Here is a 26,593-nt window from a genome sequence, read left to right as displayed (position 1 = left end):
AGGGCCTCACTGAGTGATTGGTGCCATTGCTAAAAATATGGTTCCAGTGTGGTGGGTCAGAGGCGCCAGAAGTCTAAGGGATTCAGTGGTTCTGGGGCTTCTGGGCAGCCCTCCTTAAGGATGAAGCACGGGTTGGGGGTTATCCTGACAAAGGCATTGTCCGTCAGGCCAGCCATTCCCAAAGAGAAGGCAGCAGCAGGTGGGTGGTGTCCTGTGGACAGCGGGAGCTCCAATGGTTCCGAGGCAGCCGGACCACAAAGCCCCCCCCCCCCGGGCCTGGTCACCGGGGCTTGGCGGGGAGTGTGGGGTGCTTACACCTGCTGCCCACCTTCTGTGCGAGTTTGCCCTTGGTTCCTATTGCCCAGGGTCCAGAGGGACTCAAAGACTCAACTTTGGGGTACTTGACTAATGTCGCCGGCGCTGACTGCATCTCACGCGTGGAGCTGGTGGAGCATCGATGAGGTAGTTTAGTGCTGAGATGCTCACACTCAGCCACACTAAGCTCAGTCTGGGGCCTCACTCGGCAGTGAAAGAGCAGGCAGCTCTCACACCCAAAGCTGCTCCCAACTCGGCCCCCGGGGGCCCGTGTGCACAGCCAGGTTTGGGAAGCGCAGGTCTGGATGGAGGGCATTGGGTCATCCCACCTCGCCTGTTCCGAGGCAGATCTTGGGGTAATGAACTCCTCTGTGCCTCCTTGCCCCATTTCTCAGAAGGGGAGCTGTCGGGGGAGGGGTTGGGATAAGGAGCTCAGCTCTGTGAGGACCACCTGTGAAGCATTTCTGGCTTGGGCAGGGGCCTGGCTGTTGCTCTCTGCAGTGGCAGAATGCTGCCCCCTCACCCAGAGAGCGCACACACCTGTGCACGTGCTGCCTTACATGACCAGGGAAAGTTAAGGCTACAGATGAAATTAAGGTTGCTCATCAGCTGACCTTAAGGTAAGGAGAGGGTTCTGGATTATCCAGGGGGCTCGATGTAATCACAGGGTCCTTAAAAGAGAAGTGAAGGGTCGGAGTCAGAGACACACGTGATTGGCGATGGAGGCGGAGGTGAGAGAGAGGGACAGGTATGAAGATGCACGTGGCTAGCCTTGAAGGTGGAGGAAGGGGCCTGGGGTGCAGGCAGCCTCCAGACGGAATGCAGGCCTGCTGACATCTTGATTTTAGCGTATTGAGGCATGTTCTGGCTTCTGACCTCTTGAACTGTAAGAAAATTAATTTGTGTTGTTTTAAGCCAATGAGTTCGTGGCAATTTGTTACATCAGCCTTGAGAAACCAATACACACAGTGAATGTCAGCCTAGTTACTTGCGTGAAACTACACTGGGGCTGCCCATCTTTGTTTGGGGAAGGAAACATCCTCCCAAACAGATGGCCCCCTCCATGACCCCCTCAGAAACCTCCCCACCCTGGGCTACCCTCTGAACTTGGGGGTCCAGCACCTCAGATAGCAACAGAGTCAGGCAGGAGCCCAAGGGCAGGTCCCAGTAGTATTAAGCCTGGGACTTGGCAGGGACAGTCCAGAGGGAGGGCGGACCCACCTTGCCAACAGTGGTCCTGGCACTCCTGGGATGTGTGACTGCGGGTGGGTCCAGGCTGGTCAGCTGCAGAGCGTGGGCTCTGGAGTCTATGGGCCCATTTCACAGGTGTGGTCCCCGAGGGCCCGTCTGTTCTGTGACAGTAAAGCCGAGGTTTTGCTTCTTGGCAAGCGTGGCTGGACCCAAGAAGGCAGGAGCTGTGCTGTGCTCTGCCCTCACTGGTGTCTGAGAAAGAGGTTCAGGAAAGAGGACCAGGGGCTCACAGTGAGGGGAGCTGGGGGTCCCCGCAGGGCTGAGGTCTGGGTCTGTCCTCGCGCAGCTTCGTGTTCATCTGTGGCTTCTAGAGGGCAGAGCAGGGACTGGCTTGACCTGGGACAGGACAACTTCCCCACCCTCCTGGCCCCCCTCCGGCCTCCGCCCCTGGCCTGAGCTGCCAGGATGGCCCCTGGGGCTGCAGTTCTCACTGGCCTGCTCTGTGGCCCATAGGTCGGGGGCTCCCCACTTTCTCCTCCCTCCTGGAGGCACCCTTAACCTCCGGTTGCCTCTGCGTTAAAGATTCCTCGTATGACCTGTAGCAATGGACGTCCGTTTCACGTCACGACCTTGACTGGAGGCAGCCACAGACTTTGACTTTATTCTCAACACAGTCGGAAACCATGTGCATCCTTCCACAACCCCCATCCCTGTCACAGGGGCTGTGAGAGCAGGGGTACACCGTGGCCCCTGCTGTGTCCTTAGCCTGGCAGGGGCTGGCGCAGCTGGGACTGGGGACAGTGGGAGAGACCAGGGAGGCCTCCTCACCCCCAGCAGGCCGTGACATGCCTCCTCTGGGAGGAGACCGGAAGTCAGTTCATGCAATGCTGCAGGAGCAGGGCCTCGCTGGGTGACACTCTGGGCTGCTTAACGGTCATCACCCCCACTTGGCAGGTGGGGAGAGGGCTGGGCCGGCCAGCCTGTATCCGCCAGCCTGCACCTGCAGACCCATCCTCCCCTGCTGGGCTTGGGGCAGAGAACGTTCCCAGGCTCCCTTGCACTCTGGTCTGGGGGGTTCAGCCCAGGAGAGGCAGCAGTGGCCGTTCAAAGGGCAGACAATGAGCGAATGCACAGTGCGCCCTCCTGCCGTGCAGTCCTGGCATCTGCCACGGGGCCGCCGTGCCCCCCGCTCCTGGCAGACAATCCCACAGCTCATGCTCTGGCCAAGCAACCTGACCCTGGCCTGCCTCCTCACACTGCCCAAGCCTGGTGACAGCGTCTGCATCCCCCGCTCCCTGGACCACCTTGGCTTCCCTGTCACCTCTGTGACCAGTGCTCTGGGTGGAATTTCCTCCGCTCTGAAGTCTTCAAGTGGGCTCTCATTTCCTGGCCAGACCTCTGAAAGGTTAAACTCAGAAAGGTTCAGCAACCTGTCCAAAGCCACACAGCCAGTTAGGGGCTCTGGGATGCCCTAGTTCAATGTTGGCTCAAGCTGATGCCTGTCTCTTCCCACCATCCAATGTGGCCTGGCTTCCCTGGGGGCCATGAGGTGGGAGCTGAGCCTCAGGGGAGGAGAGGACTTCACCAGGAGGACCAGGTGGGATGGAGGTGGGCCTTCCAGTTGGAGGACAGAGCACGTGCAGCTGTGTGGAGGGGACCCTTGGTGGGTTTAGAATGGATTCCAAGGCCCCTGGGGAGAGAAGGGCCCAGGCTATGTTGGGGGCCTGATCCTGGGGAGAGTGGGGCTCTGGGGAGCAGAGCCAGAGCATGGCCTGGTTAGTACTGGGCATTGGTCCGGCCATTGGCCGGTCCTGCCTTCAGGGCCGAGGATGGGAGTTGGCGAGGAGGTTGCAGCAGCGTCCGGGTGAGTGAGGAGAGCCTGCGCCAGCCTGTGCGCTGACAGGTCTGGGAGAAGATCATAGTTGCTCAGGAAGTATGTGTGGCCCTAGACAGAACATTGTGTGAGTTTGAGCCACTGCAGAATTTGGCCTAAAGGAGAAAGTGATCCAGGGAGGTGGGGGGAGTAGAAGGCTTCCTGGAGGAGGCACCATCTGACCAGGCCCATCTGTCTGCCCCTGGGCCCAGGAGCCCTTTAGGGGGAGCGGCCCCTGGACCCACCTGAGCTGCTGGGGAGAGGGAAGTGTGCCTAGGAGAATGGGGAAGGGACCCTGGGCAGAGGGAATGGCATGGAGGGAGGCCCTGAGGTGAGAAAGTGCCTGGTGTGCGTGGGCAGCAGGCGCGGCAGGAGGTGCGGGCCGGAGGAGCCACGGGCAGGGCCCCAGGCTGGCCGCCGCCGGCTGCTCTGTCTTTGCTTTCTTCCAGGGTGGCCATGGGGAGGGGCTGGCAGCGCCGCTCAGCTCCGGTCTGGACGCTGGGTCATTCGCTGGCACTGGGGGTGCTGATCCTGGGGGTGCCTCAGCCTGCCCCCCACCTGGGCTCATCCAAACCTCTTTGGCTGTGCCCCTGAGAGGTGGCCCAGAGGGTCCTGTGTGTCCTGGCAGCTGTGCCTCAGTGCCCGCTGCAGGCCGCCCTACCCGCCCCTAGCCTCTGGGTCTGGTTGGAACCACTCGGCTCCCTCCGGGGTTCCCTTCCCGTCAAGTCATGGATGCGGAAGCTGAGGCTCAAAGGCGCTGAGCACTTTCCCGGTGCCCCCCCTCTGGGCTCCGCCTCTCACTTTCTGTAGGTAGGAGCCTTCTTTTGAACCCTGTCTTCTCCTTCAGGAAGGAGTCCCTGACTGCTCTGGGCTGGCTGCTGCATCCGTTTCTCCCCACTGACTGGTTGGCAGGGCCTCTGGCGTGGGAAGGGCAGAAAGCAGTTATTTCCCCTCTCTGGGCCTCGGTTTACTCAAAGTGGGGATGACAACACCTTCCTTGCAGGATGGATTTGGGCTGGTGGGTGGCTGCGAAGCCCCCAGCACAGGGCTTGGCACCGCTCTGCCCCCTGCCTCCCCTCCGAGGGGGCCCTCTCGTTCCTTGCCCTGGACCCCTGGGAGGTGCAGCCTCTCCCGCCCTGCCCTCCAGCCCCGGCTGCAGAAAATCTGCCTCCTCAGGTTTGAATGAGGAAGAGGCAGCCAGCCAGCGTGTCTGGGGGGACAGCGTGCTACTGTGGGGACAAGCTGGGGAAGGAGTGTTTGGTTTTGTTTGTTCTGCGTGATCGTAGGAGGCGGCAGAGTCCTGGACGCCAGGTGAGCTGAGCAGGGGACTGGGATGGGAAGAGGGCCAGTTCTCCGGGGTATGGACTGTCGAACTCCAGGACAGCGGAGGCCACCTGGGCTGGCAGGCTGCACCCCATCACCAGTCACGGTCAGCTTGCTCCCAAGCAGCGTCTGAGGGGAGGAGAGTGCAGGGGACTTGGGTCCTGACACACCGGAATCTCATTTCCAGCTCTGCCTTCTGCCTGTGGCCCACCTACCACCTGTCCATGTCCCAATGACCATCGTCCCCCCCATCGTCTACCCACTCATTAATCTGTCACCCAGCCATCTACCCACTCATCCATCCATACATTTGAACATCTCTTCACCTAACCATCTGTCTGTCCATGTCTATCTGTACATCCATCCATGCATTCACCACCTATCCACCCCCTCATCTGTCCATCCACCCACCTGTAAATCCATCCATGCATTTTTCATTTAGTCACCCATCCATTCACCCACCCATCCATCCACCCATCCACCCACCCATCTACCCACCCACCCTCTTGCCTATTCGTACTCATCCACCCACTTACATGCCATCCCACCTTCCCAACCACCCACCCTTCTACCCACCCATCCACCCACCCACCCAACGGCCCATCCATCCACCCATCCATCCACCCATCCAACCACCCACCCATCCACCCACCCACCCATCCACCCATCCACCCATCCATCTACCCACCCACCCATCCATCCACCCAACCACTCACCCACCCACCCATCCACCCATCCATCCACCCACCCACCCACCCACCTGTAAATCCATCCATGCGTCTTTCATCTAGTCACCCATCCACTCACCCACCCACCCACCCATCCTCCCACCCTCTTGCCTATTCACACCCATCCACCCATTCACATGCTGTCCCACCTTCCCAACCACCATCCATCCTCTAGCAGTAGACTCCATAAATCTGCCCTTGGTGTTGCAGGAAGCCCCACGGTAGCACAGTAAACAAGACATACCACTGCAACCTGCCTGTCCCACTAGAAGCCATGATTAAACAACGGATTTGGCATTTAATGCCCATCTTCCTGGATCGTGCAGTATCTGGAGGCTCCTGGGAGGATCTGAGCAAGGTGTTGTGTGAGAGAACCCCAGAGGGACCCCGGTGAAGACTCTTGCAGGGGTTGGTATCTCAGCCGTGGCCCAGGGGAGTCCAGGGTCTGCCCAGCATGCTGCTTGGCAGCTGCCTTGGCTGGAGGAAGAGTCTGGGGCAGCCCGCAGGGGGAGCAGGGCTTGTGCTTTGTGAGGAAATGTCAGGAACACCTCCCAGAGCCTTCTGCAGCTGTGCAAGCAGGAAAGTCAGACAAACCTCAGCCATTCCTAGGTCACGCGTGGTCTCACTAGTTTTCTTTTTCTTAAAGTGCCGCCCTCTTCCTCCCCAAGCAGATGAAGCTGGTCCTGAGGGGGCTGAGCGACGGGCTTCACGCATGGGGCTGGGCGTCCTAGCCTGGGTTCTGACTTGCCCCGTGGCCTCTGAGCACTGACTCTGCTGGGCCTGCACTCCCCGCTGGGGGCAAGGAACGGGGAATTAGCCCCGCCCAGTCCGCTCTGGGGCTCTGGAACTTGGGCATTTGGGAGACGAGGCCTTTGGCAGCGTGGAGCTGAAGGTCTCTGGAGGGTGTTGCCCCAGAGCTGAGCTGAGCTGGTGTGGATGGGAGTGAGGCTGGGCCTCCAGAGGGTGTGGAAGACGGATTCTTCCTGAGCTGATAACGCATCGCCTGGTGTTTATAGAGTGGTGTGTGGGTTTTGAAAGCACTGCCCCTTGTGCCCCCTGATTTGAATTTCGAGCATCTGTTAGACATGTATTTGCATACAGCGGACGAGGGCGGAGCCGGTTCCTGAGGGTCAGGGGGCAAGGGGGCTGGCTCTGCCCCTGGGGGCTCACAGTCCTATGGGGGTTCTCAGCCACACCCCAGAAATGTCTGTAGAGAAGGGGGGGTGCCTCTGGTTGGGGGTTCCACTGGAATGAGCCCTGAAATTGGGAGGAGGATCACTGTCGAGGATGGGGTGGGGAGGGAGGGACCAGGTCAGGCAGGGGCTCTAGGACGTGACCTCAGTTTGATTGGAAGCAAACGCAGCACAAAGAGACAAGACATTTCAGGTACTCCTCTCGTCGTGTGAGGATAAAGCCAAGTGTGCATACAGTATGTCCATGACATTTTCTACTCTGGCCGTGTATCTGTGATCTCATAATGAACGCTCTGCAGGAGAGGGGTCTCTGCCGCTTGGAAACCTGGTCTGGAATCAGGCCAACGGGGCTGCTGGCTCCTGGGATTGCTCTTCATCGCTTCGTGCGGTGAACATTGAGCGACTGGGATGCACCTGGCACAGGTGCCCCATAGCTCAGTGTCAGAGAATCATTTGGGGAGAGGCGGAGTGTGGGCTGGGGCTGCGGGAGAGCCCCCCATCCCCAAGATCCTGAGTTCTGGCCCCAGGTGAGAAGGGGGGGAGGAGGCAGGGCCAGGAGCCCCTCATGGCCCCTGCGGCTCAGAGGGCCCTCAGCTGCAGCCAGCCAGGAGCCCGGGCTAGGAGTGCCCAGCCATGCCACCTGTGGGCCAGCCCCCAGCAGCCGGCGGCGGACCCCATTGGCTGCCCAGCGACCAATGAAATGAAATGGCCTTCACGAGCACTTTTCTCCTGGCAGAGCTGTAGGGTCCCTATTCCCCCATGTGGAAGGCAGAACAAGTAACCCTTTAAGCAACCTCTAATTCCTGGCACAAGAATCTGCCTTTGTAGGATGCCAGGGTGGGGAGTACCCCTGGCCCCCAGTGTATCAGAGGAATTCCCCCCACATTTTTTTTTTGAGAGGGCATCTCTCATATTTATTGATCAAATGGTTGTTAACAACAATAAAATTCTGTATAGGGGAGTCAATGCATAGTCATTAATCAACCTCAAGCCTAATTGTCAACAGTCTCCAATCTTCTGAAGCATAACGAACAAGTTCTTACATGGTGAACAAGTTCTTACATGGTGAACAGTGCAAGGGCAGTCATATCACAGAAACTTTCAGTTTTGATCACGCATCATGAACTATAAACAATCAAGTCAGATATGATTATTCATTTGATTTTTATACTTGATTTATATGTGAATCCCACATTTCTCCCTTATTATTATTTTTTTAAATAAAATGCTGAAGTGGTAGGTAGGTGCAAGATAAAGGTAGAAAACATAATTTAGTGCTGTAAGAGGGCAAATGTAGATGATCAGGTCTGTGCCTATAGACTAAGTATTAATCCAAGCTAGACAAAGGCAACAAAACATCCACGGATGCAGAAGATTTCTCTCAAAATGGGGGGGTGAGGTTCTAAGCCTCACCTCTCTTGATCCCCAATTTCCCACCTGATGGCCCCCCTGCAACTGTGCCTGTCTTAGGTTGTTCCTCCCTTGAGGAATCTTACCCGTCTCTGGCTAACCAGCCATCTTCCGGGGCCATACAGGGAAATGTAAAGTTGGTAAGTGAGAGAGCAGCCATATTCTTTGAAAAGGTTAGCTTTTTACTTCTTTGCAGATTTATGCCCTGTGGCTTCTATGCCCAGCATTTGTCTTGAGGCATCTTTACCACTTGGAAGAACTATGATACTACGTAATTTTCTATATGAGGCACGGAATTCCCCCTACATTTTACAGGGAGGGTTGCTGGTGACAGGCAGCAGGCCAGGGCACAACAGGGGGTTGAACCCTGTGTCCCTGGGACAGCTGAGGGGCCAGGTAGGGAACATTCATAGGGTCACTTGCCATGCCAGTTTGCTCAGGTCTTGCGCTTTCTGTGTGCCCGATTCTGGGCCATTTTGGTGCCAGTCTGCTAGGAGGGCTTGGCACCTTGTGGAACCTCTGGGGTGGGTGTATTTTACTTGCACCCCACAAGCCTGCCATCCTTCTGTTTCATTTAATCTTTGCAAACTAGGGATGACGTTACCCAGCTCAGGGGGGTTTGAGAGTAACGACATTTGCGACTCAAGCAAGTGGCACATGGGGTTCACAGGATGGGAAGTTTGGAAGTAGTCCAGGTTTCAGACACTCATTGGGGGTCGGGTCTGGGGCCAAGATGATGCTGTCAGAGCTAAGAAAGGAGGCCAGATGCTTCTCTCTGCAGCAAGGAGGATGTGGCAGATGCTTGGACCTCCTCCCTGGGCTCAGACCACAGCCGTAGTCTCAGGAGTGACTTCAGAGCAGAGTCAGCATCCATAAGGACACTGTACCAGGGAAAAGTCTTGGGCAGAGGGACAGGACAGCGCTGGGAGTGCAGCCCTCACCAGGAGCGCAGACTGGGGTGTGTGGGGGCTGTCATTCCCACAGGCAGACCAGACACCTGTGTCTCTGACCACGGGGCTTTTGGCACCTGGCAGTTGGGGACCACAGAACGCCGTCTGACACCACCTCTGTGTCTCCCCGAAGCTCCGGCAACTCCTTGAGCATTTGGGGAATTGCTCGGGGGAGGTCATTCAGCTTTGGTCTTGCAGCTAGGAAGGAGCCAAATGGAATTTAAATGCATTTCTCTTGACCTTCAGCCCAGCATCCTTGCTTTCGCATTCATCCAGATATTCTGGAGCTTTCTGTATTAATAGGGGCAGGTGTTCTTAGGATTGGGTGGGACTCCAGCAGCCGTCTGCCCAGGCTCATCTAGAGTCGCTTGTGAAGGGACAAGGGACTGGGTGGAGTGTCGGTGAGTGACCAGGCTGAGCTCATTGAAGGCTGATGGAGGCTGCCTCGCTTCCCCCGCCCATCGCTGTCAGCTATGGCAGGGCTTCTTGGCCCTCCCCGGTGGGCAGAGGACCTTCCCTGGTGGGCAGAGGGCCCTCCCAGTGTCTTGGGCAGAGACGTCCTAGGGACTTCAGGTTGCTGCAGGTGCAAATTTCCCATCTTTATCTGGTTCCAAGTCAGTTCTGCTCATCGTCAGAGGGCAAGGACCCTGAGGTGGGGAGGGATCCCTCTGTCCACCCTCCTTCCCCTCCCAGTGGGGCCTCTGCAGATGGGCCTCCCCCAGTGGGGAGGACAGGGAGGGAGGAGGGCAGGAGAGAGTAGGAGCAGCCACAAGCAGCAAGGTGGGTTCCGGGGACCGGCTCTGCTCAGCCCCTCCCCTGCCCGAGGTTGGCAGCTGCCCCTGCACCCCCGCCCTCCGGCTCTTTGGTGCTCTGTTCATGACCGAAGTAAGTGCTTCCTAAACTGCTGTGTGCGACAGGCTGTTGCAGTGTTCAAGGTGAGTCACGCTGGGGGCTGGGGTGCGAGGAAATCACAAGTATCCCATGTCCCATAGAGTTGTTGTGACCTATGGCTTTACCTGTGTTGAGAAGAGAGGCCCCCGCCTTTGCCCCTGTGGCCTGTTCTTGAACCGGCAGCCAGAATGATCCACTGAAAATCGATCTCTGATTCACTCCTTTGTATCTTATGTGGGGTGAAATGAGAAGCCGCTGCGGAGTTTTGTGCCGAGTTCTTCCTGGGCCCCAGGCCCCGGGCTGCTCCTGCCACAGGGCTTCTGCACTTGCCGCCCCCTCTGTCTGCGGTGCTCTTCCTCAGGGTGTCTGCCTGGCTGAGAGAAGAGGGCCTCCTGCCCAGTTCGCACTCAGCTTCTGTGGCTTCTCCATCCGGGTAGGGAGATGCTCATTGCCTATCGGCTGATACTGCTTTGTTCTCTTCTCTGTCTCCAGACCTTAGAACATGCCAGGGGCTCATAGGTAGTCTCCTAATGAATGATCGGGGAGAGACTTTGAGTGCTTCGCCCAGAGCCACACAGCTAAGGAGCGGTAGGGCTGGGACTGGGAGGCCTAGAGCCAGGCCCCACCGTCCTGCAGGGCCGGGAGCCACTGAAGGCCGTTGAGCAGGGCCGTGCCCCTGCTGGCCCAGCGGGGGAGGAAGGATCGGGAGTGGGGGCCGGACCGGCGTGGAAGGCCGCCCAGCAGGCCGGGGCTGCCCCGGCGGGGGATGATTTGCCTTCAGCAGGTACCCAGTGAGGGGCAGCATGCATGTGCACCCGGGGAATGGACTTGGCCCACGCTGGTGACTCCATTTGCCAAAACCACCCTCTTCCTGTACCCACAAAGTTCACTTGCTACCAAGCCCCAAATCAAAGGGCCCAGGCTCCTCAAGCAGCCTGTGGCATTTGCATAATTAAACACACACTTCTGCAATGCCACTTGGACCAATTTTCCAGATCAGGTCTACTTAAAAGTCCTGTCGCTTTCCACCATCTGAGTGACAGTGAGAAAGGATCACCTAACCGAGTGTATCCTTCGTAGTGGATGGGAGCGGGTGGGCCTGTGCGTGGCTGAAGGTCCTGAAGTCCCCCCGGGCTGTGGCAGGTTGTGGAGTCAGGCAGGCAGAGGACGCTCTCAGAAGGTGCTACTAGCTCTGCCTTCTTTGATAATTTTGGGGAACGTTTTGCAGAAGTGAACTAGGGAAATCAGTGGGCGTAATTCCTGAGACTTCCCAGTGGTTTCTTCCCTTTACTCAGAGCTGAGTACCCGCCGCAGGGAGATGTGAGGTGGAGGTGGAAGATGGGAAAGGCAGAGGGGGCGGCGGTAAGCCCCAGCCCGGCCCGGAACGAGCTGCCTGGGGAACCCTCTGGGTGACCGCAGGTCAAGCCCTTCAGGGCTGGCGCTGTGTCTTCCCTGCGTGCAGGCCAGGACGCACTTCTCACCCTTCAGTCCCTCTTGCAGGGGGCTCTGGGCTGTGACGCAGCTGCCCGGAGGCGGGCTGGTGCCGGCAGGTGCTCGTGGCCACTAGTCAGTGACCAGCAAGTTCCTGAATTTGTGTGCCGAGTAGGGGCCGCCCCACTCGGGGTGGGCGGCTGGAGCCCCATGTCCCAGGGGTGGGGAGGGGGACATTTGGGTCTGGACTGCTGTGGAGGGCCCCACCCACTGAGGTAGAATATGTATCATCAAATCAACTGTTCTAAAGTGGATAATTCAGTGGCATTCGGAGTGTTCACCCAGTTGTGCCACGGCCCCAGCTCTATCTAGGCCCAGAACGCTTTCATCCCCCCAGAGGAAACCCCGCCCCCAGCAAACACTAACTCCCCCCGCCTGCAGCCCCGCGGCCACCCTCGGCTGCCTCCTGTCCCTGTGCAGCTGCCCTTCTGGACATTTCACATCAGGGGACTCGTGCAGCACGTGGCCTTCAGGACCTGGCTCTGTTCACTCAGCACGTTTGCGCGGCTTGTCCACATGTGGCGCGTCTCAAGCCTTTGTTCCCGCCTGTGGCTGCACAGTGCCTGCTGCAGGGACAGACCACGTGTACTTGCCCATCATCACGGATGGACGCTGGGGCTGTTTGTGCCCCTCTTGGCTGTTGTGAGTCACGCTTCTGTGGACACCACGTGCAGCATCTCTGTGAGGCCTGTTCCAGTTCTTTGGGGGCACCCCCAGGAGAAGCAGTGCTGGCTTCCATGGTCACTACGCTGAGTGTTTTGAAGACCTGCCGGACTGTCTCTACAGTGGCCGCACCATGTCACATTCCGCAGTGCCTCTTGAGTGGCTGCAAAGGTGGGATCTGGACACCTGCTGGTTTCCTTTGAAAGTCAGGGCAGGTCACCTGGGGGTTCAGAGCCCTCCAGAAGCTCTCTCTCTCTCTCAGAGTAAGAGTCAAAGCCCTTACAACAGTCATAGGCCCTGCAGGTCAGGTCCTTGTGACCTTTGATGTCATCGCCTCCCCCCTCACTGGCGATCCCCAGCCACCCCACTGATGTCCTCCGACAGGCTAGCTCACTCCTGTCCCAGGGCCTTTGCACGGAGGCCCAGGCCATGCAGGTTGCTGTGGGAGATGGTGACATGGTCCTTCCATCTTCTGGTGTAATTTACTTATTTACTATGCTCAGTACTCCTTGTCTAGCTCCCTACCATCCCCTTGCCTGGAGAATCCAAGTGGCAGGGGCTGTGCCTGGCAGATAGTCAGCGCTCCTGCAGTATTTGTTGACTGGGTGAATGAAGTTAAGGACAACGATTAGCTTCTTCGTTAAACTTCCCCCACCTTCTCAGGGGCGGACGGTGTTGGGAGGCCTGGGGCCACCCTGTGGACTCCTGCCCCGGTTCTGCCCCACTCTCCCAGAGCACTGGCTGGGCCCCCCCCACTGTGGTGATGCCACCCCCCTGGAAAGCCCACACTTACCGGAGCTGCTGAGCACCTCTGCTCGTGCCTTGAACCAAGGACTTGCAGAGCATCCTGCTGCCAGAACAGGGCCCCCAGGAGGGGTGACAGCGGTCCAGGCGGGCCTCCCTGTGGGGTGCCGCATCAGTCCACGGTGTTGACGTAGGGGTACCAGCTACTGTGAAGCCCATGTGCCGTGAGCGTAGACCCATTTCTGGGAATTCACGTGTATCACAATTCATTTTATCCTGTTACTTTCAAGATTTTAAAAGGCTGGGAAGATGAACAGAAGTGTCACCCATGGGGATGTTCATTCATTAAATCATTCAGTCCGTCAGTGAGCAAATATCCCTGGAATCCCCGGTATTCGTGTGTCTGGAACACTGCTGTGCACAGAGACACAGTATTGTCCTGGAGAGTCCTAGCCATTTACTGGGGCGCTGTCCCCCACTGATGTATGTGCGGCCTCTTTTGAATCATCACCCAAGTCATTAAGGGAAAATATTGCTCAGGTCAGTTCCCAGACAGAGCCCTGTGGCTGGCCGCTAGAGGCCTCCTTCTGCATTGCCCTGGTCACTGGAATCACTGCTGTGATGATGACCAGAAGTTCAGACTGGCCGACGGTCTGCCCATGGTCACCTGTCTTCTCCACGGGTTTCCTGAAGAAAACTGAGAAGCCGACGAGTTTGACAGGTGTCTGTTGCTGCCGGTCCTGGGCTCTGCGGACGGAAGCAGCCCCACACAGCTGCGGGTGGGGAACGCAGCGAGGCTCGCGGGCTGTGGAGCTGCACCCCAGCAGGGCTGCAGACCTGCCAGGCAGAGTTTTGGAACCAAAATGTGGCCCACAGCCTTTCCTGAGGGGCATGGCCCCCAGGGCTCCTCCTGCTCACTACACCCAGGCAGGGCATCCTGGGGGAGGTGACATCAGATCCAGACCTCAAACAGGGTGGAGTTGCACCCCAAGAAGGGTAGGGGGGATCCTTCTGGAAAGGTGACCAGCAGGGCAAGGGGAGAGGGTGTCAAAGAGCATGGGCAGTGGGCGGCAGCAGGTGTTTGCAGGGGGATGGCAGGTAAGGACCAGAAGCGCCAGACTAGGGTACCACAGAAGTGCTGAGAATCTTCAGGGGTCTCTGCCAGTGGCTGGGCAGCACGTGATCTGAGGTTTAGGAAACCCCTCTTGTTTCCTTGGGGGTAGAGGCTGGGGAGCAGCTAGGAGGTGGGGGACCCAGGCCACGATGGGCCGGTGCTCAGGAATGCTGGCTAATTGGCTCCAGGGGACACGGGGGAGCTTCTGGCTGAAGCTGTACGTGACACACACGTGTGCCCTGTTCCAGGCATGTGCGGGCTGGGCCGGGGGGAGGGGGCTGCTTCCACGGGCGCCCGCTCTGGGCCCCACATCCAGCACCTGGTTTTCCAGAACACCTTCTCTTGCAGAGCTTTCCACACGCTGAGCCCTTGATTTACAGACAGGGAAGCCCAGGGCTGGGGAGGGTCCCCGCTCTGCCACTGCCTGGCGGTGCCAACCCTCTGTCTCCCAGCCTGGACTCGGAAGGCCCTGCCCTCAGAGACTGAGGCCCTGGGCTCACTGCACCAGCCCTGGCCTTTGGAAGATGAAAGAATCTTGACCTCTTTTCGTAGGTGGGACCCCTGGAGGTCTCATCCCGGTGAGATTCCTTAGAAGCACCTCGCGGGTGTCCCGGCTCCGGCTCCGGCTCCGGCCGGCCTTCTGCCTGAGGCTTCCATTCAACCTCCCAGCTCGGGCCCCTCGGGGGCTGTGGGGAGCCTCCCAGGAGCCCTGCGCAGCTGGCTGGGAGCTCCTGAGGAGGCAGCATGGCCCCTGGTTCCCATTCTTAGGTCTGAGGTGCCAGGAACGTACACGGTGCAGGGGGAGAAGCCTTGTGTTCAGGTCTGATGCCAGCCTTCGGCCTCTGCGGCTGCCTCCCGCCTGCTGTGGGCCCTGAGTTGGGGGTCTGTCTGCAAGAGCCCTTGTACTTCCTGGGCTCCAAGTAGGCCTCCCCAGCCTCCGTGTCCTCAGCTCTGACAGGGAGGAGGTGGGGATGGCACCCACTTTCGGGGTGTGCGACTGAGCCCGGGGCCCTGCCTGAACACGGACAGCCTGCTCCCCCCTGAGCCCACCCCAGCCCGCCTCTGCTGAAAGATCCTGCCTGGGCGTAACTGTCTGATCCGTGGGCTGCGATCCGCTAGTGGGTCGTGAAGTCAAGTTAGGGGGTCACAGCTAGAATATTAAAAAACGAAATAGAATAACAGAATGGAATCAAATGATGGAATACAAAGGAAGGGAGCAGGGCTGTGAGAGAAAGGCTGCTGAGACACCATGTCACATACGGTCCTGGCTGGGGCTGGACTCCAGGCCGTGTGGGGCTGACTGTGGGCTCTGCCACCTGCGCGCTGGGGACAGCGGTCGGTTCCTTCCCACCGTTCCTCAATAGCCAGGATGGCAAGGACCATAACATACCCACGCCCCCTGTTCCTCGAAATCCCTTACTGAACGCACAGCCCCGGCCCTTCCTGATCACAGCACTGCTAAAGCTGGGATTATCTCGGGGCCTGGCTGATGATAAAACCACCCCAGGCTAGAGAGCTGGCGTCTAGGCAGGCGTGCAAAGAGACTCCGTGGGTGCAGAGGCAGTGCCAGGTGGAAGAAGGGGCCATTCTGGCTGGGCCGGGCATGGAGGCCCACGTGGAAGAGGGGGCAGCTGGGCCAAGGCGTGAAAGAGAGAGAGGCTTCGGGTGGGCGGCGGGGGCGCTGCAGGGGGATTCCAGGCAGAGGCCCCCGGGAACGGAGGCTCAACAGCTGCCAGTGGGGCGGACTGCGGCCTCCTTCTGCTTCCCCTTCCCCCCTCCCTCCCTCTGGCCCCCTCCGCCTCCCCTTCTCTCCTGCCCCCTCTTCCTCCCTGACCACCCCCTCGCCCTTCCTGCCACAGCTGTTGAAGAGCCAGGCCGGCCCTCCGGCTGGCCACTGCATGCCCACTGGTCCCAGGTGGGGCCTTCTCAGCCACCCCCTCTCCCCCGGGCTCTCAGTTCCTACGCCGCACTCCCCTCCAGCCATCCCAGTCCCGCAGCTCCCAGAAGAGGTGAGCCATAGCCAGGGGGGCAGGGCGGGCCGCCAGCCCTCCTGTCCGGGCTCTCCGGGGCTTCCTTAGAAACACCTCGCTGGTGTCCTGGCTCCAGCTCCGGCCGGCCTTCTGCCTGCAGCCGCCTCCCCTGCCCATTCCGTCCCCACCCCAGGGGTCCTGTGTCCCTGCCCCTGAGTCCTGAAGGGCGATGACGTCTGAGGGCATCTTCCCCAGGGAGCTCTCGGACCTGTCTGGGGAGGGCACAGCTCTTCTCGCCCCCAGCGGCCCCTCCACATCTGCCCCCACAGCCTGGGGACTGGCTAGCCATCCGGACTTGGGGTGCGGGCTCTCCTCTCACTGACTCTGACCTGCCGACCTGAGCTCTCTGGGTTCCCATGACACCTGCACACAGTGGGTTGCTCAGCAAGGAGAAGGGGGCTCGTGCTGTCAGAAGAAAGAGGTCTCTCTCCAAGGACCCCAGTTCGCCCCTGGTTGCTCAGTGTCTCTTATGGGGCAAGTCCTGTGGAGAGTTGCCTGGGCTCCAGGCGACCATTGTTCTGTAAGGACAGTTTGGAGACCAGGCGAAGCCAGGCGCAGGGAGCCCCGGTCAGTGCGCGATGACAGGGCGTGGGGTCTGTTCGGACCCACGGACTCCAAAGGGGCCTCACTTTGAAAAACTCATGGATGTTATGATGCCAAAAAAACAGAACTCATGGATGTCTTTTAAAACATACATTTCATTGTTTTTGAGCTCATTGAAATTGTTTATTGGTTTTGATTGCAACAGTGAGTGAATTAAAGTCCCTCTTTGTCAATTAATTTTACTGTTTTGATGCTGTTCCCAATTTTTTTCCATGGGGTTAGAATCATCTTTGTTCAAGAACCTCTCGTCCCAGCCGGGCTCTCAACATCCCCTGAGTCGGGGTGGCCATCGATGAGAGACCCTCTGCATTTCCACAGACTGCTCTCTGGGGGGACTGGAATTTAGCTGATTTCAGTTTGAGGGGTTCGGGGAAGGCTGGTCCTGAGTCACAGAGGTCACCTGGGTTATAGGAGTGCCTGAGCTGTAGTGAGGGCCCTTCAGAGTCCCCTCTGTGATGCGGGAATCTGGTCTGGGTCTGGTCATCCCCAGTGAGTGGTCATCCAGCCCTAGCTTGCATACCTTCAGCCACGGGGAGCTCACCACCTCACTGAGCTCTGACTGGTGGGCCCCACCAGGAAGGCAGGGTCCTTGCTGCTACTGGCAGAGCCCGAGAGGAAGCCTGCTCTTTGTGCAGGCTGAACCCTGCCAGGTGGACAGCTCAGTCCAGTGGCGCTCCCAGAGCTCTCCCTGCCTACCTCTTGTGGCACAGCCCTCGCCCTCGGGAGCTCTGGTTGGGTGTAGGCTGGCACAGGGGAGGAAGCATATTGCCAAGGGCGCCGTAGCCCTGGCCAGGGGCAGGAGCTGGGCTCTAGGCAGAAGCAGGGTCAGGAAAGTTGCGATGGACGAGCCAGCCAAGGTCAGCCCTGCCCTGCAACAGGCGGGCAGTCGGGCAGGGGGCCCCGCAGTGTGGAGCTGCTGCGGAAGGAGTCTGGCCTGCCCGGAGGCAGGGAGCACTGGGTGTGTGGGCGTCAGCGTGCAGCGGAGGGCGGGCTGGGGAGGAGGGTGTGGGCAGAGGGAAAGGCAACCTCGGACGCTGTCATTTGGGTGCGGTGCTGGGGCCCCTGCCCCATTCTGCTCCCATGAGAAGAAAGCTCCTGATGCCCACTTTGGGGGTGCTCTGGAAGCCTCAGGGCGCCAGGGCCAGGCCCAGCGTGACTGCTGGGTCCAGCTGCAGGCTGAGGGCTCTGAGCGTCCTGCTGCAGGCTGGGGACAGCGGAGTGGTTTTTAGGAGCAGAGGAGTTGGGGAGGGAAGTTCCTAGAGGGAGCTGTGCCCCGAGGGCACCCTAGGGCGGGTCCAGGGGCAACTGCAGGGCATAGATGAACTGTGGGTGCCAGGGTGCCCTGACCTGCCGGGAGTGATGGATCGTCCCCTGGGTCCCGGCCCCGGGCAGGGCGATTCCTGACAATCTCATTTAATCCTCTCTACAACTGAAACATAGGTATGAAGACCAAGTTTACAAACGGGGGCCTGGTGGTGAGTGTTCTTAGCTGAGGAGCACAGAGTAACAAGAACTACCTGGGGTGGTGGTGTCCAGTGACACTGGTGAGCCCCAAGTGACAACGCGTGTCTGCCACGTGTCCAGGCATCCCCAGCCGTGAGTGAGGAGTGCTGGCACTCGTTGGTCACCTACAATATGCCAGGCAGTGTCGTAGACGCACCTGCAAAATGAGTGAATGTGTGTGGTCAGACCGCCTGGGTTCCAGTCCTGGTGTTACCACCTGCTGGGGGCTAGGCTAGGTGAAGGGTGAGGCCCTTTACCTTCTCTGTGCCTCCTGGTCCCTTCTGCAGAATGAGACCTAGCTGGTGACTGTCTCGGAGACTTTGACGGCCCTTATCAGGTTTATCCACGTAGCATCACTAGGCACAGAGTAAGCGCTCAGCAAACGTTTCCTGTATGAGGAAAGTGTGTTCAAAAAAGGTGCAGTGATATGTAAGAATTTGTTCACCATGTAAGAACTTGTTTGTTGTGCTTCAGAAGATCGGAGACTGATGAGAATTAGGCTTGGGGTGGATTAATGATTGTGCATTGAGTCCCCTGTACAGAATTTTATTGTTGTTAACTGTTAACAACCATTTGATCAATAAATATGAGAGATGCCCTCTCAAAAAAAAAAAGTGCAGTGACTTTCCCAGGGTGGCACTCCTAGCTGCTAGGCTCCTGAGCTCGGATTTTGTCCTCTCTGTGCCCCTCCCACTTATGTTGATTCACGTCACACATGGAATGTCTCTATAAACTGTAAAGTTCCATAGGAACATGTGTCCAGGACACTTCAGAAGTGGTCTGGTCCATGGGAAGGGGCTTGGGGCAGGAGTGACTCCACGGGTACCAGAAGGGGATGTGGGACACTAAGGCCTGGCAGTGTGCCTGGGGGTGGGCAGAGGCACCCCCATGGTCGATGGCATGAGACTTGGGGGCCAGTTGGATGCTGATGTTGGAGGCCAAGGAGGAGTTGATGACACCCTGATTCTGATGTGCCGAATCAGAGAAGGGGCAGATACACCTTTTCTAGCAGAGGAATGACTGCTGTGCATCCCTGCCCAAGGAAGACGGGGGGGCTCTTTGACCCAGCTGACTCCAAGGAAGGAGAGTGACTGGGCTTCAGTGGCTGCTGTCCGGGGCGAGGGGACCCCAGCAGCAGGAGGTGGTTGCCTGCAGAGGCACTGCTGTCTCACTCTAGCAGGGGGCCCGAGGAGCACAGGTATGTGTCCACAGGAGTGCCAGCCCCTGGCCACCTGCAGGGCAGAAGAGGGAGGGACTGGTCACAGGGAGAGGACCCAGCTCTTTCTCCTGGTTTCTTAAAACAAGGTGAGGCCTGCAAGGGAAGGGGGAGGAGATATCTTAGCCAGACTGTGGGTCCCCTTCCATTTCTCCCCATTCCCAGTCAGGATCCCAGCCTTGTTCTGCAACTAGGGGTAGAAAAGGAGACCAGATTTAAATTGAGTTTGAGATGACACTTAGACTTTCTTGAAGTTTAAATAACTGAAAGGGCCTGGAAAGGTATCGAATCTTCCCAAGATATCATGACGGGCTGATAGGAGAGACAGAGTTGACAAGTGTGGCTGAAGGCAGTGACTAGAATAAAACTTAACCAGTCATTACATCACTGAAGCTCTGTTTCATGCACTTTGGGGCGCTGTTGTTACATGTGTATATGTTTATAACTGTGATGCCTTCCTGATAGGCTGAAGCTTTTAACACTGTAAAATCTCCTTCTTTGTAGCTAGTAAAAATTTTTGCCTTCAAGTGTATTTTGTTTGATAGTAGCCTAACCACCCCAGCTCTCTTGGCTAGTGTGTGTGATGTATTTCTTTTTTATCCTTTTGCTTTAAACCTGTTTATATCTTTGAATCTAGGGTATTTCTTTTATGGACAGCATGTAGTTGGATATACTTTTGAATTTTTGTCCATTCTGCCAATTTCTGCCTATTGATTATAGTATGCAGTCAATTTCTATTTAATTATTAATAAGGTAGAATTTAAGTCTGCCATTTTGCTCTTTGTTTTCTGTATGCATTATGTCTTGTTTTGTGCCTTGATTCTTCCATTATCGCATTTTGTATTTAAATAGGTATTTTCTAGTATACAACTTTGATTCATTACTGCTTCCTTTACTCTCTATATTTTTTAAATTATTTTCTTCATAGTTGTCCTGGGGATTATACTTAACATCTTAGCTTTAAAAAGACTGGTATGGATTGATACCAACTTAATTTCAATGGTACAAAAACTGCTCCAATATAGTTCCATTCCCCCTCTCTTCATTTGTACTATTATGATCATATAAGTCATATCTTCATACATTATACGGCCTTCAACACTGTTTTATTATTATTGCTTTATTCAGTTGTCTTTTAAATCAGACAAAAGAAAAGGGTTACAAATAAAATACATTTACGCTCTCTTATATATTTACCTATTTGCTACCTTTACTGGAACTCTATTCTTCATGTGGATTTGAGTTACTTTTGAATGTCCTTTTGTTTCAGCCTGCAGGACTCCATTTAGTATTTCTTGTAGGGCAAGTCTGCTAGCAATGAATTATTTCAGTTTCTGTTTATATGAGAATGTGTAAATTTTTTCCTTTGTTTTCAAAGGATAGTTTTGATGGATACTGATTATTGGTTGATGGTCTTTTTCTTTCAGCTCTTTGAACATGCCATCCCACTGCCTTCTGGCCCCCATTGTTTGGATGAGAAGTCAGCTATTAATCTTCCTGAGGATTCCTTCTACATCAGGTGTCACTCTTCTTCTTTCAGGATTCTGTTTTTTTTTTTTGACTTTCAGTAGGTTAACTATGACTTGTCTAGGTGTGCATCTCTTTGAGTTTACCCTGCTTGGAAAGTGTGCAGCTTGTCTGTTGTGCAGATTGCTGTTCTCATCAAATTTTGTAAGTTTTTGGCTATTGTTTCTTTAGATATTCTTTCTGCCCTTTTCTCCCCTCTCCTTCTAGAACTCCAGTGAAATAAGTGGTGGATCTTTTATTATGGTCTCACAGGTCTCTGAGGCTCTGTTCCCTTTTTCCTCCCTAATTCTGTTTTCTTTCTGTTTCGCATGCTAGGTAATCTCAGTTGACCTGTCTTCAAGTTCACAGATTCTTTCTTCTGCTAGTTCAGATTTGCTGTTGAGCCCTCCTGGATTTTTCACTTGTTGTACTTTGCAACCCCAGAATCTCTATTAAAAATTTTTTTTCTATCTCTTTGCTGATATATAATAAGACATCATTGTCATGCTTCCCTTTAATTCTTTAGACATGTTTCTTTTATTCTTTGAACATATTTATAACAGCTGATTTAGTCCCTCTACTAATCTCTGACTTCCTCAAAGAATTTCTATTATTAACTGCTTTTTATTCCTGTGGATGGGCCATACTTTCCTGTGTCTTCTGGAATTTTCTGTTGAAAACTACATATTAAAAATGATATATTTTAGCAACTCTGGAGTTAAATTCCCCCTTACCATCCAAGATTTAATGTTGTTGCCTTTTCTTCTCGTTGCTGCTGTTTGCCTACTCACTGGATGAGTTCTGCAGTCTGTATTCTTGCCATAATATGGCCAAGAAGTCTCTGCTTGGTTAGCTTAGTGCTCAGCTAATTATTGGACAGAGATTTCCTTCAGTGCCTTAAGCCAATACCTCTCTCAGTTTTTATTGAGAGAATCTATGGGTTGGGGTGCACGATGCCCAAGCAGGCATTTTACACCTCCATCTTAGCCTTCAGTCTCTGCTTGTATTGCCTCGAGGTCAGCCAGGAGTGAGAGATTAGGTCCATCTCAAGTGTTTCCTGATAATGTGCACAGCCCTGTATATGTGTGTCACTTTCTAGATTCCCAGGAATATGTCAGAGCTTTTCAAAGCCTCCTATTTCCAGTTTTTCCTTTTTAGTTTTTTGGTCAGCCTCTTGTTAGCTCCAACTGGTAATGCCACATAAGGCAGTTGCAATGTTAAAAAAAAATTGCCTGTGATTACTTTCAACAAATGCCCAGGGGATATGGCTTCTCACTGAGCAAGCTCTGAGTCAGGTCAAATAAAGACAAGCTGTGGGAAGGGAACTTTTCAGGGAGCTGCCAGGCAGGTCAAATAGTGGCCGTTCTTTGGGGATGGTGTATAGGGAGCTCCACACATACCCTGCCCCCTTCTGTGGCTGCTAGGACACCATTTGCACAGCTAGCACGATTACTGGGCTATTGGTTTTCAGGCTATGATGGAGTTGGAGACAGCGAGATGGGACTAGCGCAAGTTAAAACACCATAAAGCTTTTCTTTCTTACTGAAATGTAGTCATTTTTCTTGAACAAACACTTCTTAGATTGTTGCAAGCCTATAGTTAATTTCCAGAATTTCAAAAAGTTGATTTTGATACTTCTGCCAGTGTTCCCATTTTTTTTTTTATGGAGAAGCATATTTTTGAAGGCCCCCACTCTGCCATCCGGGGGGTTGGCCGCCCATCAGTGAAGTCCAGTGACCTCAGAACTGGGCTCAGGGCTGGGCTCAGCAGCAGCAGCTATGATCCACCTGTGCTGAAGGTCCAGAGTGAAGGGAACAGGGAGACTCTGGATGTGGCTGGGCGAGAGGCTCGGGAATTGACCCTACCCTAGGGCGCATTCATCCTAGCCTGGATGTTTGCAGCCCTGGCTGTGACCATCAGCCCAATAGTGGAGACCAGATGCGGCTTCAGTGTCAGAGAAATGGGGGTGGGAATCTCAGCGTTGCCACTCACTAGCTGTGTGACCTGGGGCAAACCACGTGACCTCTCTGAGCACTTTCTTCATCCAGGAAAATGGGAGTGATCATTCCTAGCAGCTGGGCATGCTGTGAGAAAAGATTTGTGTTAGGAAAGGGAACAGTGAAGAATCTTCTTCATGTTTGAAACTTTGCAGAGCTCAGCCAAGTCCACATCGATTTCTGGTCTTTTTTTGTGGTATGAATGAAATCCCAAGGGCCAGAAATGGTGTGCTTTTGGCTAAAACACAAGTGGTTATTAGCAACAGAGACAAATTGGAAACCACTGGATTCCCTATTTAGCCTATTTAGGTGAAGAACTCATGACCCATCTATTTGAAGCTCATGAAGAATTGAAAATGATGTGTATGAAGAATTGTCATTGGCAATGTAATGGCATAAGCATTTTCTTATAAGTAGAAAAAAGAAGCCTATGTAATTGCTAATATAGAGTTTGCTCTCAGCAGAAGGTATATTTAGGAAAAGGACTCAGAAAAAACAACAAAATCTCACAGGTGGGGTTGTGGGTAATTCCTTCCTGCTCCTGTAGATTTACTTTTTTCCCTTCATGATTCTCTTCAGTGAACAAATATTATTTCTACAATTAGAAAATTACAAAATGGAAAAATCTAAAAAGTGGAAAATAAAGTGAAGTAGCTAGACGTCCAGGAGATAAATCAGCGAGGGTCAGATGGGTGGGGATTCTTCCGTCCTGTTTTGCCGTTCAGTCTCTGATGTCTGCAAGGTCAGGTAACTTGCCCAAAGTCACACAGCCAGACGTGGAGGAGGTGGCCCCAGGACCTGGGTCTTCTCCAACAGTTATGACAGGGTAATTATGACCAGAAAGCATCCCCCTCGGAGATGCCATCCTGCTCCCCTTGCTGGTGGTGTCCTGTGCTGGACAGTGATGGAAACGGGTGGTGACAGATTTAGGAGAGTCCACCCAGGGACTGTCACCCTTGGCTTTATTGGGAAGGGAATCAAGGACAGTGCTGTGGTCAGGCATGATTTTCTTGCTGTGAGCCTGGTACAAAGAAGCTTAAATCAGTGGGTAGTCGCCTTTGGGGACCCAGTGGGCTTCCATCCAAGCTGTACAGTGCTTGGCGATCCACCCACCTTTCCGTCTCACACCAGGCCCAGGGGTGGGTGCAAGCTCAGAGCCAGAGTTCATGTTAGGGCTGGAGCGGCCGGAGCATGCAAACCCCAGGTCTGGGCTTCTGCAGTGCAGATTTCAGGGCCTGCTTCCAGGGCCCTGATCCCGTGGGGTGGGGCGGGGCCCGGATGCTGGACTTCCACCAGCACCATATGGGTCGCCGGGAATGGCGTGTGGCCGTGCTTTCGAAGCACTGAGCCTGGGGGTGCAGGAGTGGTGCCTCAGAGGAAGGGATGTGGGATTTGCAGAACAACGTGGGGGTGGCCTGGGCTGGCCTGGGAGCGAAGATGACCACCACCAGGGCTTCTCCGTGCTTGGCCCCGGGCAGTGTCCGTCACACGCAATGCCCACCTCGCCGGGCTGTGGAAAGGAGGCGGGGGTTTCTTTCCCTGAGACAGATGGGGACACCAAGGCTCACAGAGGCTGAGCGATCTGTTCAGCCACACGGGCAGGGTGAGCACCCCAAGTCCGACTTTGGACCAGACAGCGCTGGGCCCCCTGAATGTCGGTTTCATCCTGTGAGCAGAGCAGGGGACAGGACTTCCTGCTGCGATGCCCGCCTGGCTTTTCCGGCAGGTTGTCCTGGGAGGAATAGCATTCTGGGGATAGGCTTTGACTGGGGGCACAGTGAGGATGGGGGAGGGGATTAAGTTCCCGCTGGTTTTTGTTGAGGGCCTACTGTGTGCTGTAGGCCTGTGTTGTCATTTCTTCTCAGCTGCTCTGAGGAGGAAGTTCGGTAATGGATGGCGCTGTTGTGCTGTTTCAGTGTTCACACAGTACCTACCTGGCACCGCTTTATCAGAGTTCAAGTGCGTGGCCAGGAAACGTCCTCCCAGACACCCCGGGCAGCAGGAACAATCTCGTCCCCAAGTGACGGAGGGGAAACTGAGTCCCATTGCTCCTCCCAGGCCTGCCCCCTCAAAGTCCCCCTTGCGCAGTGCAAACTCCCTGGGTCAGCATGTGGGGTCTCCAGCGGAACCCTGTGGAGGCCGGAGGGGACCTCACGTGCGGTGGCCACGGAAGATGAGCCAGCTGTCACTGTCCCGGGGCCAAGTGGGGAGAGCCAGTCCTGGCAGAGAGCATGGCTGTGCGGACGGCCCGTCTGCTCATCCCTCCCAGGATGGGTGGCCCTCCCTGGTCAGGTCCCTGGGCCATGGCTGAGCCCCCACAGCCTGTACCAGCAGCTCCTGGACACCAAGCCACTAACAAGACAGAGGCAGGGCTGCTGTCATGGCCCTCATCTGCACACAGCTGGGCAGCCACTGTAATCAAAGGGCCCTGTGGTGCTGGAGAGATGACTCGACACCAGTGTCTGTTTATAAACGCTTCCTGCTGGAGGTGTCTGGGTGGGCCCTTCTCCACGGGGCGGGTGTGTGTGTGTACACCTCCCCCTTTCCCCAAGTGCGGAGCCCAGGGCTGGACCCCCGTCCTCAGTCAGGGGTCAGGCGGAGGCTCAGCATGTGAGATCCTGGATAAGCAGCAGCCTCTCTGTGCCAGTTCCTCATCTGTGTGCCTGGATGGCATCGGCCTGCCTGGCAGCTCTTCTCTTTTATCCTGGGCAACACCCTCATGATTACGGTGCCTTCTGCTGACAGCACAGCTGATTTTCGGCTTTTAGGACAGAGCCTGATGCAGAACACGCTCCTCCTCATCAGGTGTCGTCACCATCCTGGTCACCACCTGTGTTGTCTTGGCTATCTGGGGCTCCCCAGTGCCCAGCACTTGCCCTGTTGAATGCCGGAATTAAATAAGGTGCCCAGATGTGCCAGGCACTGGGAATGCAGAGGTGAAAGACGCTACCACTCCATCCCCCGAGATGTGAAGGAGGAGACGCCCGGCCTGGACCATGCAGTCTGCTCATGTAGAGGCGGGTGTCCGCCCTCTGGACAACTTGGGGCCGTCTGGCCCTGGTGTCAGGGCCCTTAGCCTTCCTCTCACCCACTTGGATGCCCCCAACTGCTTCTCTGGTGCCTTCCCTTCTTCCTGCCCTGCTCCGCTCCCCTCCGCTGGCCGGGGCAGAGGGCTAGGCACAGCTCCTAGTCTCCCCGCGGGACAGGGCGCCCTGCTTTGTTGTAGGTGGACAGCCTTACCCCTACAGCGGTGCCCTTGGGACGGGGGTTTGAGGCAGGCAAGGTCTGGGTTTGAATCCCTGCTTTGCCATGTCAGCAGCGGGTGACCTCGTGCTTGCTACTAACCTCTGAGCTTCAGTTTCCTCATTTAAAATACGGGACTTGTCTGTCCTATAGGAACCGTGCGGTAGCATGCCTGGCATCTGTTGTGCACTTAATGGTTGCTATCTGTTCACTTATTTATTCCTTTCACAGTTTTACTGAGGGTCTGCTATACCCCAGACTCTGGCCATGAACCAGGCAGGCTTCTGTGTGCTCTGGGATGGGCTCCAGATGCCCAGCTCTGCCCACCCCAGCCGCCCACCCTGGCTTGAGGGCACCGCGTGCAGCAGAGGAGTGGCGCGGATGATGACCTGAGTCAGGGCCCAGCCACCACTGCCCCGGATCCCGGCCAGCGTATCTTCTACCCATTCACACGTCACCTCCTGTGCCCCAGGAGGTGCCCCTTCAGCGAAGCCCCTGAAAGTCCTAGGCAAAACAGAGGTCTCCCACACGCCAGGAGAGGGTCCTCTCTTTGAGGGTCCAGGGCAGGCCTGGCAGGCCTTCCTGATTTGTTTCCTTATGGTCAACCCA

At 55.8% G+C, this 26,593-nt stretch overlaps 1 protein-coding gene across 1 annotated transcript in view; it reads left to right on the top strand.

Annotated features, from left to right (window-relative positions):
• KCNK9 (potassium two pore domain channel subfamily K member 9) overlaps positions 1-26,593 on the top strand; it is a 74,722-nt gene that overhangs the window by 32,810 nt on the left and 15,319 nt on the right. The gene's annotated exons all lie outside the window — the stretch shown is intronic.

This window comes from Manis pentadactyla, chromosome 3 (genome assembly GCF_030020395.1).
Source record: "Manis pentadactyla isolate mManPen7 chromosome 3, mManPen7.hap1, whole genome shotgun sequence".
Taxonomy (NCBI): domain Eukaryota; kingdom Metazoa; phylum Chordata; class Mammalia; order Pholidota; family Manidae; genus Manis; species Manis pentadactyla.
Note: the sequence above shows the minus strand (reverse complement) of the source record. Positions and strands in the feature narration are given on the sequence as shown.